At 49.2% G+C, this 14846-nt stretch overlaps 1 pseudogene across 1 annotated transcript in view; it reads left to right on the top strand.

Annotated features, from left to right (window-relative positions):
* Nucleotides 1–14846, top strand: part of LOC146058575 (uncharacterized) — a 279259-nt pseudogene that overhangs the window by 117634 nt on the left and 146779 nt on the right. Inside the window, exons 7-11 of the transcript XR_014469871.1 lie at nucleotides 6375–6475; nucleotides 6636–6705; nucleotides 7425–7525; nucleotides 7685–7754; nucleotides 10878–10952. The product of XR_014469871.1 is annotated as an uncharacterized LOC146058575 (transcript). The remainder of the gene's footprint in view (nucleotides 1–6374; nucleotides 6476–6635; nucleotides 6706–7424; nucleotides 7526–7684; nucleotides 7755–10877; nucleotides 10953–14846) is intronic.

A 14846-nucleotide genomic window follows, 5' to 3' on the forward strand; every position in this document is an offset into this window, starting at 1 on the left:
AAAAATAATGCAGCCAGTATTTGCCCTGCACAGAAACAAAATAACTCACACAAATCTAACTCTCTCTATACATGGGCAGCAATACGGTGTAATGGTTAGCATTACTGCCTCACAGCGCTGAGGTCATGGGTTCGATCCCCACCATGACCCAACTGTGCAGAGTTTGTATATTCTCCCCGTGCTTGCATGGGTTTACTCCGGGTACTCCGGTTTCCTCCCACAATCCAAAAATATACTGGTAGGTTAATTGGCTTCCAACAAAATTATCCCTAGAATGTCTGTGTGTGTGTGTATATGTGGTAGGGAATATAGATTGTAAGCTCCACTGGGGCATGGACTGATGTGAATGTTCAAATATTCTGTGTAAAGCGCTGCGGAATATGTGTGTGCTATATAAGAAACTGCTAATAAATAAATAAATAATACATGTTACATCTACCCTACTTGCAGTGCACATGGTTTTGTCCATTTTGAGAACAAATTTGTACTGCGATCAGATCTGAATAAGGGCCATTGTGTGTAATTGTATACTATATAAATAGCTAATTGGGTATATATTACTAACTTTCAACTGCAATACTATGTATTAAATATTACATCTGTTATGCAAACTAAGCCTGGTGCCTTGCCATAACTAACTTTAACTACGGAGCAGTCAGACTGCAGCAGCGTAAGAGCAGGTAATAATTTGCTGAACAGTGATAAAGATTATAGAGATCTTTACATTTATTTATAATGAAAACTATTTTACTTTATGTCCCTTGTGGATGCTGGAACCGTGGGGTATAGACGTGGCTGTAGGGGTGTGGGCACTGTATGGATGCTGGAACCGTGGGTATAGAGGTGGCTGTAGGGGCGCAGCACAGTATGGTTGCTGGAACCATGGGGTATAGAGGTGGCTGTAGGGGTGCGGATACAGTATGGATGCTGGAACCGTGGGGTATAGAGGTGGCTGTAGAAGCGCGGGCACAGTGTGGATGCTGGAACCGTGGGGTATAGAGGTGGCTGTAGGGGCGCAGCACAGTATGGATGCTGGAACCGTGGGGTATATAGGTGGCTGTAGGGGCACGGGCACAGTGTGGATGCTGGAACTGTGGGGTATACAGGTGGCTGTAGGAGCGTGGGCACAGTGTGGATGCTGGAACTGTGGGGTATAGAGGCGGCTGTAGGAGCGTGGGCACAGTGTGGATGCTGGAACTGTGGGGTATAGAGGTGGCTGTAGGAGTGCAGGAACCGTGGGGTATACAGGTGGCTGTAGGAGTGCGGGCACAGTGTGGATGCTGGAACCGTGGGGTATAGAGGTGGCTGTAGGAGCGTGGGCAGAGTGTGGATGCTGGAACCGTGGGGTATAGAGGTGGCTGTAGGGGCGTGGGCACAGTGTGGATGCTGGAACCGTGGGGTGTAGAGGTGGCTGTAGTGGCGTGGGCACAGTGTGGATGTTGGAACCGTGGGGTATAGAGGTGGCTGTAGGAGCGCGGGCACAGTCTGGATGCTGGAACCGTGGGGAGTAGAGGTGGCTGTAGGAGTGTGGGCACAGTGTGGATGCTGGAACCGTGGGGTATAGAGGTGGCGGTAGGAGCGCGGGCACAGTGTGGATGCTGGAACTGTGGGGTATAGAGGTGGCTGTAGGAGCGCGGGCACAGTGTGGATGCTGGAACCGTGGGGTATAGAGGTGGCTGTAGGAGCGCGGGCACAGTCTGGATGCTGGAACCGTGGGGAATAGAGGTGGCTGTAGGAGCGTGTGCACAGTGTGGATGCTGGAACCGTGGGGTATAGAGGTGGCGGTAGGAGCGCGGGCACAGTGTGGATGCTGGAACTGTGGGGTATAGAGGTGGCTGTAGGAGCGCGGGCACAGTGTGGATGCTGGAACCGTGGGGTATTGAGGGGTGTGGGCACATTAGGACACCCTGTACAGTGGCGACTATGGCAGCATTTGATTATTATGTTACTGGTTGGTGCATCATTAGCTGCAGCTGCTGCCAGTGTTACAGCTGGTGACACTGTGTTTAATAAGGGGGGAATAGGTGCTGGGTATCGCCTCATACTGCTGGTGGCCGTTCCTCCTGCTCTCAGACCTCAGCAGGGGTGACCTGGGCACTGCCATAATGGTGAGCAGCTTCTCTGCATGAGCACTCCACAGCTATTGCAGATACTGTTCTCCTCACACTGGGCGGATGAAGCAACCAGCCACACTCTGTATGCATATGGTGTGACAGCGCTGTATGCATGAAGATTTTTTAGGCTCTTGCAGTAAGTCCTGTCCTATGCGATGATAGGAATACCGGGGAATTCTGTGAAGGATCGGTTTAGGCTTCTATAGGTTTATTCCCACTGCACCCTCCCACATCGCTGTGCATAGAATAACTTTACCTACTGTAATGCTCTGTACCCATTCCCCGCAGGTGGGCGCAGTGCTAGAAATCCCGCAGACCCCTGTGAGACCCCTCTGTACTCTCCGGGCTGTACATAGAATAACTATACCTACTGTAATGTAATGCTCTGTACCCATTCCCTGCAGGTGGGCTCAGCACTAGAAATCCCTCAGACCCCTGTGAGACCCCTCTGTACTCTCCGGGCTGTATATAGAATAACTATACCTACTGTAATGTAATGCTCTGTACCCATTCCCTGCAGGTGGGCTCAGCACTAGAAATCCCTCAGACCCCTGTGAGACCCCTCTGTACTCTCCGGGCTGTACATAGAATAACTATACCTACTGTAATGTAATGCTCTGTACCCATTCCCCGCAGGTGGGCGCAGTGCTAGAAATCCCGCAGACCCCTGTGAGACCGCTCTGTACTCTCCAGGCTGTACATAGAATAACTATACCTACTGTAATGTAATGCTCTGTACCCATTCCCCGCAGATGGGCGCAGCGCTAGAAATCCTGCAGACCCCTGTGAGACCCCTCTGTACTCTCCAGGCTGTATATAGAATAACTATACCTACTGTAATGTAATGCTCTGTACCCATTCCCTGCAGGTGGGCGCAGTGCTAGAAATCCCGCAGACCCCTCTGTACTCTCCGGGCTGTATATAGAATAACTATACCTACAGTAATGTAATGCTCTGTACCCATTCCCCGCAGGTGGGCGCAGCGCTAGAAATCCCGCAGACCCCTGTGAGACCCCTCTGTACTCTCCGGGCTGTACATAGAATAACTATACCTACTGTAATGTAATGCTCTGTACCCATTCCCAGCAGGTGGCTGCAGCGCTAGAAATCCCGCAGATCCCTGTGAGACCCCTCTGTACTCTCCGGGCTGTATATAGAATAACTATACCTACTGTAATGTAATGCTCTGTACCAATTCCCCCGCAAGTGGGTGCAGCGCTAGACGTCCCGCAGACCACTGTGAGACCCCTCTGTACTCTCCGGGCTGTATATAGAATAACTATACCTACTGTAATGTAATGCTCTGTACCCATTCCCAGCAGGTGGGCGCAGCGCTAGAAATCCCGCAGACCCCTGTGAGACCCCTCTGTACTCTCCGGGCTGTATATAGAATAACTATACCTACTGTAATGCTCTGTACCCATTCCCCGCAGGTGGGTGCAGCGCTAGAAATCCCGCAGACCCCTGTGAGACCCCTCTGTACTCTCCGGGCTGTACATAGAATAACTATACCTACTGTAATGTAATGCTCTGTACCCATTCCCCGCAGGTGGGCGCAGCGCTAGAAATCCTGCAGACCCCTGTGAGACCCCTCTGTACTCTCCAGGCTGTACATAGAATAACTATACCTACTGTAATGTAATGCTCTGTACCCATTCCCCGCAGGTGGGCGCAGCGCTAGAAATCCCGCAGACCCCTGTGAGACCCCTCTGTACTCTCCGGGCTGTACATAGAATAACTATACCTACTGTAATGTAATGCTCTGTACCCATTCCCCGCAGGTGGGCGCAGCGCTAGAAATTCCGCAGACCCCTCTGTACTCTCCGGGCTGTATATAGAATAACTATACCTACTGTAATGTAATGCTCTGTACCCATTTCCCGCAGGTGGGCGCAGCGCTAGAAATCCCGCAGACCCCTGTGAGACCCCTCTATGCTCTCCGGGCTGTACATAGAATAACTATACCTACTGTAATGTAATGCTCTGTACCCATTCCCCGCAGGTGGGCGCAGCGCTAGAAATCTCGCAGACCCCTGTGAGACCCCTCTGTACTCTCCTGGCTGTACATAGAATAACTATACCTACTGTAATGTAATGCTCTGTACCCATTCCCCGCAGGTGGGCGCAGCGCTAGAAATCCCGCAGACCCCTGTGAGACCCCTCTGTACTCTCCGGGCTGTATATATAATAACTATACCTACTGTAATGTAATGCTCTGTGCCCATTCCCAGCAGGTGGGCGCAGCGCTAGAAATCTCGCAGACCCCTGTGAGACCCCTCTGTACTCTCCGGGCTGTATATAGAATAACTATACCTACTGTAATGTAATGCTCTGTACCCATTCCCCGCAGGTGGGCGCAGTGCTAGAAAAATCCCGCAGACCCCTGTGAGACCCCTCTGTACTCTCCGGGCTGTATATAGAATAATTATACCTACTGTAATGTAATGCTCTGTACCCATTCCCCGCAGGTGGCTGCAGCGCTAGAAATCCCGCAGACCCCTGTGAGACCCCTCTGTACTCTCTGGGCTGTATATAGAATAACTATACCTACTGTAATGTAATGCTCTGTACTCATTCCCCGCAGGTGGGCGCAGCGCTAGAAATCCCGCAGACCCCTGTGAGACCCCTCTGTACTCTCTGGGCTGTATATAGAATAACTATACCTACTGTAATGTAATGCTCTGTACCCATTCCCCGCAGTTGGGCACAGCGCTAGAAATCCCGCAGACCCCTGTGAGACCCCTCTGTACTCTCCGGGCTGTATATAGAATTACTATACTTACTGTAATGTAATGCTCTGTACCCATTCCCCGCAGGTGGGCGCAGCACTAGAAATCCCGCAGACCCCTGTGAGACCCCTCTGTACTCTCCGGGCTGTACATAGAATAACTATACCTACTGTAATGTAATGCTCTGTACCCATTCCCCGCAGGTGGGCGCAGCGCTAGAAATCCTGCAGACCCCTGTGAGACCCCTCTGTACTCTCTGGGCTGTACATAGAATAACTATACCTACTGTAATGTAATGCTCTGTACCCATTCCAAGCAGGTGGGCGCAGCACTAGAAATTCCGCCTACTGTAATGTAATGCTCTGTACCAATTCCCCCGCAAGTGGGTGCAGCGCTAGACGTCCCGCAGACCTCTGTGAGACCCCTCTGTACTCTCCGGGCTGTATATAGAATAACTATACACACTGTAATGTAATGCTCTGTACCCATTCCCCGCAGGTGGCTGCAGCGCTAGAAATCCCGCAGACCCCTGTGAGACCCCTCTGTACTCTCCGGGCTGTATATAGAATAACTATACCTACTGTAATGTAATGCTCTGTATCCATTCCCCGCAGGTGGGCGCAGCGCTAGAAATCCCGCAGACCCCTCTGTACTCTCCGGGCTGTATATAGAATAACTATACCTACTGTAATGTAATGCTCTGTACCCATTCCCTGCAGGTGGGCGCAGCGCTAGAAATCCCGCAGACCCCTGTGAGACCCCTCTATGCTCTCCGGGCTGTATATAGAATAACTATACCTACTGTAATGTAATGCTCTGTACCCATTCCCCGCAGGTGGGCGCAGCGCTAGAAATCTCGCAGACCCCTGTGAGACAGCTCTGTACTCTCCGGGCTGTATATAAAATAACTATACCTACTGTAATGTAATGCTCTGTACCCATTCCCAGCAGGTGGGCGCAGCGCTAGAAATCTCGCAGACCCCTGTGAGATCCCTCTGTACTCTCCGGGCTGTATATAGAATAACTATACCTACTGTAATGTAATGCTCTGTACCCATTCCCCGCAGGTGGGCGCCGCGCTAGAAATCCCGCAGACCCCTGTGAGACCCCTCTGTACTCTCCGGGCTGTATATAGAATAACTATACCTACTGTAATGTAATGCTCTGTACCCATTCCCCGCAGGTGGGCGCAGTGCTAGAAATCCTGCAGACCCCTGTGAGACCCCTCTGTACTCTCCGGGCTGTATATAGAATAACTATACCTACTGTAATGTAATGCTCTGTACCCATTCCCCGCAGGTGGGTGCAGCGCTAGAAATCCCGCAGTCCCCTGTGAGACCCCTCTGTACTCTCCGGGCTGTACATAGAATAACTATACCTACTGTAATGTAATGCTCTGTACCCATTCCCCGCAGGTGGGCGCAGCGCTAGAAATCCCGCAGACCCCTGTGAGACCCCTCTGTACTCTCCGGGCTGTACATAGAATAACTATACCTACTGTAATGTAATGCTCTGTACCCATTCCCCGCAGGTGGGCGCAGCGCTAGAAATCCCGCAGACCCCTGTGAGACCCCTCTGTACTCTCCGGGCTGTATAGAGGAAGAGAACAGGACAGTGACACCGGAATATCAGGTAGAGGAACCTGCTCTGACCTCTCCTCCTTGTACATCCACTTCTCAAAGTGCAGGGTATTGTGTTAGTCCCATGTCTCCCCCCCCCCCCCCCCCCTGTGTGTGAGTCCTGTGTAACATGTTGGTGGGACACGTATGTGACACATGTCCTTGTATGACAGGATGAGCCGGGACCCGTGATCTATCACCAGCAGTGTAAGGAAGAGGCCGTTCCTGCTGAGATCAGCCCAGGTGAGAGAGACAGACGCTCTGGGGATACAATATAGCTGTATGGGGGAAATATGGGTTACAGATTATTTCTCATTATCCTTTATTTATATGGTGCTACAAGGGATCTGCAGCGCAGCAAATGGTACAGTTCTCCCATAGCACAGTACTATGGGAGAACAATAGGTGCTGATGTAGTTCTCCTTCCAACAGATCTCACATAGTGACCAATCACTGCCAGAATTCCTCCCTCGTACACGCATGTGTAACATGCATCTGATGTCACCTGTTACCTCCTTCCTGTCTGGGAAATCCTGGAAATCAGTGGTCTGACATAGAATGGACCACCGGGCGGCATGTATGAATTTTCCCAGCCACCTCTGTATACATAGTTCCATTACGTGTTCAGTAGCAATCGCTGGGTAACGCATTCACCGATATTCCCAATCCATAGTGTTAGTGTAAAGTAGTCATGTGGATGTACCATTAGGGGTAGTAGCCCAATACCCCCTTCCCTGGTCCCATCACAGTAAGTATAACAGTCTGTTTCCCGGTCGCTGCTGACTGCGGCGCTGCAGGAGAACGGACCATTACCCGGGAGTCGGGATACGGTGGTTTTTATTTGCATGACTTTGGTTCTATGTTACTCCGCCATATCCGTCACTATAATGTGTTTGTGCCGGCTGAGTTCTTCTTTTGCATTACCATTTATACAGATACATGTGTGTGCCCCTTCCCCACAGGTGGGTGTAATCCTGCACATCCCGCAGACCCATATGAGACCCCTCTCTATACTCCGGGGTGTATGGGAGAAGAGAACAGGATGATCAGCCAGGATTATCAGGTAGAGGAACCCGGTCTGACCTCTCCCAGCTCTGCTTCCTCACATGTCTCACATTACAGTATACAGTGTTATTCCTGTGTCCCCGTCCTGAGTCCTACAGACATGTCCTGTATAACTTGTAGGTAGGACACATATGTGATGTATGCTCTTGTTTCACAGGCTGTACCGGGAGATGGGATGTTTTACCAGCAATGTAAAGAGGAGGATATCCCTGCTGAGATCAGTTCAGGTGAGAGGCTGTCATACAGACAATAGTGTCATACAGGTGATACGCACAGAGGTCTATGCTGCTGAGATCAGATCAGGTGAGAGAGGCTGACATACAGACAGTAGTGTCATACAGGTGATACGCACAGAGGTCTATGCTGCTGAGATCAGATCAGGTGAGAGAGGCTGACATACAGACAGTAGTGTCATACAGGTAATACGCACAGAGGTCTATGCTGCTGAGATCAGATCAGGTGAGAGAGGCTGACATACAGACAGTAGTGTCATACAGGTGATACGCACAGAGGTCTATGCTGCTGAAATCAGATCAGGTGAGAGAGGCTGACATACAGACAGTAGTGTCATACAGGTGATACACACAGAGGTCTATGCTGCTGAGATCAGATCAGGTGAAAGAGGCTGACATACAGACAGTAGTGTCATACAGGTGATATGCACAGAGGTCTATGCTGCTGAGATCAGATCAGGTGAGAGAGGCTGACGTACAGACAGTAGTGTCATACAGGTGATACGCACAGAGGTCTATGCTGCTGAGATCAGATCAGGTGAGAGAGGCTGACATACAGACAGTAGTGTCATACAGGTGATATGCACAGAGGTCTATGCTGCTGAGATCAGATCAGGTGAAAGAGGCTGACATACAGAGAGTAGTGTCATACAGGTGATATGCACAGAGGTCTATGCTGCTGAGATCAGATCAGGTGAGAGAGAGGCTGACATACAGACAGTAGTGTCATACAGGTGATATGCACAGAGGTCTATGCTGCTGAGATCAGATCAGGTGAGAGAGAGGCTGACATACAGACAGTAGTGTCATACAAGTGATACGCACAGAGGTCTATGTTGCTGACATCAGATCAGGGGAGAGAGAGGCTGACGTACAGACGGTCATGTCATACAGGTGATACTCACAGAGGTCTATGCTGCTGAGATCAGGTGAAAGAGGAAGAGGCTGACGTACAGACGGTAGTGTCATACAGGTGATACGCACAGAGGTCTATGCTGCTGAGATCAGGTGAGAGAGGCTGACCTACAGACGGTAGTGTCATACAGGTGATACGCACAGAGGTCTATGCTGCTGAGATCAGATCAGGTGAGAGAGGCTGACGTACAGACGGTAGTGTCATACAGGTGATACGCACAGAGCTCTATACTGCTAAGATCAGATCAGGTGAGAGAGGCTGGCATATGATAGTAATTACTACTACACACAGACACCGGCCCCTTCTGTCTCTGCACACGTGTGTCTATGTGTAACACTGGCTGCAGGTAACACGTATGTCCGGATATTCCTCCTGTCACATATGATAGTAATTACTACTACACACAGACACCGGCCCCTTCTGTCTCTGCACACGTGTCTCTATGTGTAACACTGGCTGCGGGTAACACGTCTGTCCGGATATTCCTCCTGTCACATATGATAGTAATTACTACTACACACAGACACCGGCCCCTTCTGTTTCTGCACACTTGTGTCTATGTGTAACACTGGCTGCGGGTAACACGTATGTCCGGATATTCCTCCTGTCACATATGATAGTAATTACTACTACACACAGACACCGCCCCCTTCTGTCTCTGCACACGTGTGTCTATGTGTAACACTGGCTGCGGGTAACACGTATGTCCGGGTGTTCCTCCTGTCACATATGATGGTAATTACTACTACACACAGACACCGGCCCCTTCTGTCTCTGCACACGTGTGTCTGTGTAACACTGGCTGCGGCCAACACGTATGTCCGGATATCCCTCCTGTCACATATGATAGTAATTACTACTACACATACACCGGCCCCTTCTGTCTGTACACGTGTGTCTATGTGTAACACTGGCTGTGGGTAACACGTCTGTCCGGATATTCCTCCTGTCACATATGATAGTAATTACTACTACACACAGACACCGGCCCCTTCTGTTTCTGCACACTTGTGTCTATGTGTAACACTGGCTGCGGGTAACACGTATGTCCGGATATTCCTCCTGTCACATATGATAGTAATTACTACTACACACAGACACCGCCCCCTTCTGTCTCTGCACACGTGTGTCTATGTGTAACACTGGCTGCGGGTAACACGTATGTCCGGGTGTTCCTCCTGTCACATATGATGGTAATTACTACTACACACAGACACCGGCCCCTTCTGTCTCTGCACACGTGTGTCTGTGTAACACTGGCTGCGGCCAACACGTATGTCCGGATATCCCTCCTGTCACATATGATAGTAATTACTACTACACATACACCGGCCCCTTCTGTCTGTACACGTGTGTCTATGTGTAACACTGGCTGTGGGTAACACATATGTCCGGATATTCCTCCTGTCACATATGATAGTAATTACTACTACACACAGACACCGGCACCTTCTGTCTCTGCACACGTGTGTCTATGTGTAACACTGGCTGTGGGTAACACATATGTCCGGATATTCCTCCTGTCACATATGATAGTAATTACTACTACACACAGACACCGGCACCTTCTGTCTCTGCACACGTGTGTCTATGTGTAACACTGGCTGTGGGTAACACATATGTCCGGATATTCCTCCTGTCACATATGATAGTAATTACTACTACACACAGACACCGGCACCTTCTGTCTCTGCACACGTGTGTCTATGTGTAACACTGGCTGTGGGTAACACATATGTCCGGATATTCCTCCTGTCACATATGATAGTAATTACTACAACACACAGACACCGGCCCCTTCTGTCTCTGCTCACGTGTGTCTATGTGTAACACTGGCTGCGGGTAACACGTATGTCCGGATATTCCTCCTCTCACGTATGTTAGTAATTACTACTACACACAGACACCGGCCCCTTCTGTCTCTGCACACGTGTGTCTATGTGTAACACTGGCTGCGGGTAACACGTATGTCCGGATATTCCTCCTGTCACACATGAGAGTAATTACTACTACACACAGACTCCGTCCCCTTCTGTCTCTGCACACGTGTGTCTATGTGTAACACTGGCTGCGGGTAACACGTATGTCCGGATATTCCCGTCACATATGATAGTAATTACTACTACACACAGACACCGGCCCCTTCTGTCTCTGCACACGTGTGTCTATGTGTAACACTTGCTCCTTATTGTCATACACAGGAGCTGAGGCCGGTGTAGAGCTGGATGCTGGTGACCATCGGGAGCTGCAGGAATTCCTCCCAGAATCCAGTGCAGGTCAGTGCTGCTCGCTCTCCTATAATGTGACTTATACCAGACTGCCCTATATCACATTGCCAGACAGAACGGGAGGCCATAGACTGTGCCCGGCGGCTGTTCTGGGTGTGAGCCGGTTCTATGGCTGCTCTGTAATATGTTGGGGGAATAGATGTGTGACCGTCGGGTATGAGAGGGATCGGGCTGCTCCTCTGGTCACATGTAATGATGGGAGGCCGTGGTTCCGGCTGTAGGGGGCAGTATGTGAGGAGCAGGGACAGATGGCTATAGGTATCCTTACAGCAGATCCTCTCACACTTCTACGGCACTACGCAGCGTGTACACAAGGGCTGCTGGGTGTCACCTCTTTCCCTCTCGCCTGGCTGCACTTTGTAATATGGCGGCTCTCCAATGGTCTGTATTATGTACTGCTCGGGATACTGATTCCAGCTCACAGACATAACCTCGCACAGGCTTAATCTCCGCATACTCTTTTGCAACACATGTGCCTAATTATGACCCGTCCTCATCCCTCACCTGCGTGTGCACTGTCCCTGTAACCCTTGCAGAAGATACACCTCCTAGCGTACGTTTGCTGGTCTCAGAACGTCTCTGCCAACCCACTGGCGATAATGCTTGATGGATGCAGAATCCTTGTGGGTCCGCACTGTCACATTTGCGTTCATTCATCTCTGATCACACAGACTGCAAGATCACACATCCTCTTCTATGCAACCTGCTGCAACACCTGGTCGGCTTACATTAAATCCCTGCCTCCTTGGAAGACGCAGCTCAGACAAAAGTTCAGTTTAGGGTACTGGATACTTTAATGGAATACTTGGTAATACCGGAATAACAGCATCTGAACAAACATTTTATTACGTCCTTTTGTGTCTCAAACTTATTATGGCTCTGGCTAAGCCAGCTGGAGAGTCAGATGAGGACTACAACTCCCAGCAGAGAGGCCTTAAGGCTGAGCTCTCCATCACTGGCTCCTTTGCGGATTCTGTTAGAGGGGTCTCAGGAACAGCCGCCCCCTCCCACTGGGCCAGGACAGAACTGGGAATATCTCATTACTTCAGGCGTTTTCATCACATTTCAAAGATTTTTCGGATTCTTGTACTAAACTGGATAGGAATCTAAAGGATAAACTGAGAGAGAAGAGATACAATGTTGTTCCATCCAGCGGAGGTAGAGGTGAGATGTATGACCCCATCTCCCAGCGATGCCAGAAGTAACGTTTCCCACCAATGACAGGAGATGAGGTGTGAAGAGCGTTTGGGAAGGTTCCAAGATGTGCCTTTTCTTGGAGACCGGTGTCTTCTCATTCTAATATACAGGGAATCTGTTATGTCATCTATGAGATGGGTAATAAATGATGAGGACTTGAATCTTCTGTTGTCTCTGGAGAAATTCTATGTGAGACATGCTACACTTTAAGAAGCTGAGACTCTGCAAATCCTCCAAATACTCCTTTGATTGCAGCATCTGTCTTGGATCTCTAAATAAGATGCTGCATCTGTCGTAGGATCTCATTTTAGGACCTGGGATTCCTTGCAATACACCAAGGCACAGAGTGTGGCTATCACGTTGCTGAGAAGGGCTTTATCATGGTGAATAAAAGTCATTCTGAGCATTGAGTCGCCATGTTGGATCTTGCCAGCTGACCACATTTCCTCCAGTTGGTGTGCTCCTTGCCTCAGCTGACTCTGACAGCCAATCTGTGACCTGCAGCTCCTACATACACCTTTTCCTGTTCATCAGTGATCTGCCAGTGCAATACGTCACATACTGGCTTCTTGGTTCAAACTTCCTAAGATTCCTGTTTCCTCTTTTAAAGAATCTATGTTCCTTAACATTCCGAACTGCACCATATTCATATGTTTCCTGATTACTGTTACTTCAGGGACCTCAAATTCTCAGCCTGCTGTAATGTTCCCTTGTCTGCTGACTACATGTACTGACGTTCCTGCAAGTACTTCCCAGATATCTACCGCATTCTTCTGTAAGCATATAATAAAGTGTATGCAATTTCTCAGCTTTCTACCAGCCTACAAGTCCTTCAGACATAGCCTCCTTCATGTTTGAATCTCCACTACAGGTACCAGCAATACCAATTCCCGTGTGGCTAGCTCATTTTCCAGTTCTACTCTATTTAGCAATTCCAGTCTGGTTTCCAGCCATTCTTGTTCTCAACAACTCTAGTTCCTATCCAGTTTTTTCTGTATTCTGGTTTCCGTCATAATCCAGTTCCAGTCTGACACCGGTTCTAGCCTGGGCTCAGTCATGACCGGTTGAAGACAATGTATCTGCCTTGCCTCAGTCCTTGAGTCGGCACCTGTAGAAGCATCCTGAAAACACTTAAATAATCTCCGTGCAGCTTCATTTGTAGCCCTCTTTCTGCCTAAATTACCTGTCACCAAGTGTTCTGACCACTTATACTGACAGCCGTGTGATGTTCTGTTTGCCCATATACCTGTGTAGTGAGACTGAGGTTAGTGGTCAGAGTTGGGGTATGAATATTATTAGCATAGGAGGTTATACTGTAGGTGAAGTCTGTGCAGGAGATCGCCATCTTGTGGCTAATTGAATAGTGACAACGTGGGCAGGGAAAGACCAGTTACCAGCAAGCTCCTGTATTGGGCATTGCGGTGTTGCCCAGATGCATCGGTCTTAGTTACCCGGTACAGTGTTGGTAATGTCAGAACAGGTGGGACACGGTCACATTGCTGGGGGGCTCAGGGTGTAATAGTTGAAGGTCTCTTCCTGTGGTGTAAGTTGAATAGGGAAACACAGGTGGCATCTGGTGGCTGCAGGTTACACCTCATGTATAGCACAGTATTTACTAAGCCGTCATGGGGACTGATTTACTGATGTGTCAGGATAATGCACTGCAGCCTATCAGAACTGTGTGTATGAAACAATGCATTCTACGTGTATACTCTCATCTCCAAGATATGTCATTATGGTATGTACATATTCCAACATACAGAATCATCCCAAATACTTCTGGTGCCAAGCACATCATATATGAGAACATGATTGCATATATCCTAGGTATTATAAGTGCAGTTTGTTTTTGTTTATTTTTTCGTCATGTATTCAACAAACCACAAGTTATGTAATATCTTGCTCTTCCATTCATTTCCTCTGATGTTAGGTAGTGTGTTCTATACCTGTGAGTGATCCTGTATAGGCTGCGGGGGAACACTGCCTCTAGTGGCCAGATCTGATGTTAGGTAGTGTGATATATACCTGTGAGTGATCCTGTATAGGCTGCGGGGGAACACTGCCTCTAGTGGCCAGATCTGATGTTGGGTAGTGTGATATATACCTGTGAGTGATCCTGTATAGGCTGCGGGAGAACACTGCCTCTAGTGGACAGATCTGATGTTAGGTAGTGTGATATATACCTGTGATTGATCCCTGTATAGGCTGCGGGAGAACACTGCCTCTAGTGGACAGATCTGATGTTAGGTAGTGTGATATATACCTGTGATTGATCCCTGTATAGGCTGCGGGAGAACACTGCCTCTAGTGGACAGATCTGATGTTAGGTAGTGTGATATATACCTGTGCGTGATCCTGTATAGGCTGTGGGGGGACACTGCCTCTAGTGGACAGATCTGATGTTAGGTAGTGTGATATACCTGTGAGTGATCCTGTATATGCTGTGGGGGAACACTGCCTCGAGTGGACAGATCTGATGTTAGGTAGTGTGATATATACCTGTGAGTGATTCTGTAAAGGCTGCGGGGGAACACTGCCTCTAGTGGACAGATCTGATGTTAGGTAGTGTGTTCTATACCTGTGAGTGATTCTGTATAGGCTGTGGGGAACACTGCCTCTAGTGGTCAGATCTGATGTTAGGTAGTGTGATATATACCTGTGATTGATCCTGTATAGGCTGCGGGG

Source organism: Crinia signifera, chromosome 2 (genome assembly GCF_055691185.1).
Source record: "Crinia signifera chromosome 2, ASM5569118v1, whole genome shotgun sequence".
Taxonomy (NCBI): domain Eukaryota; kingdom Metazoa; phylum Chordata; class Amphibia; order Anura; family Myobatrachidae; genus Crinia; species Crinia signifera.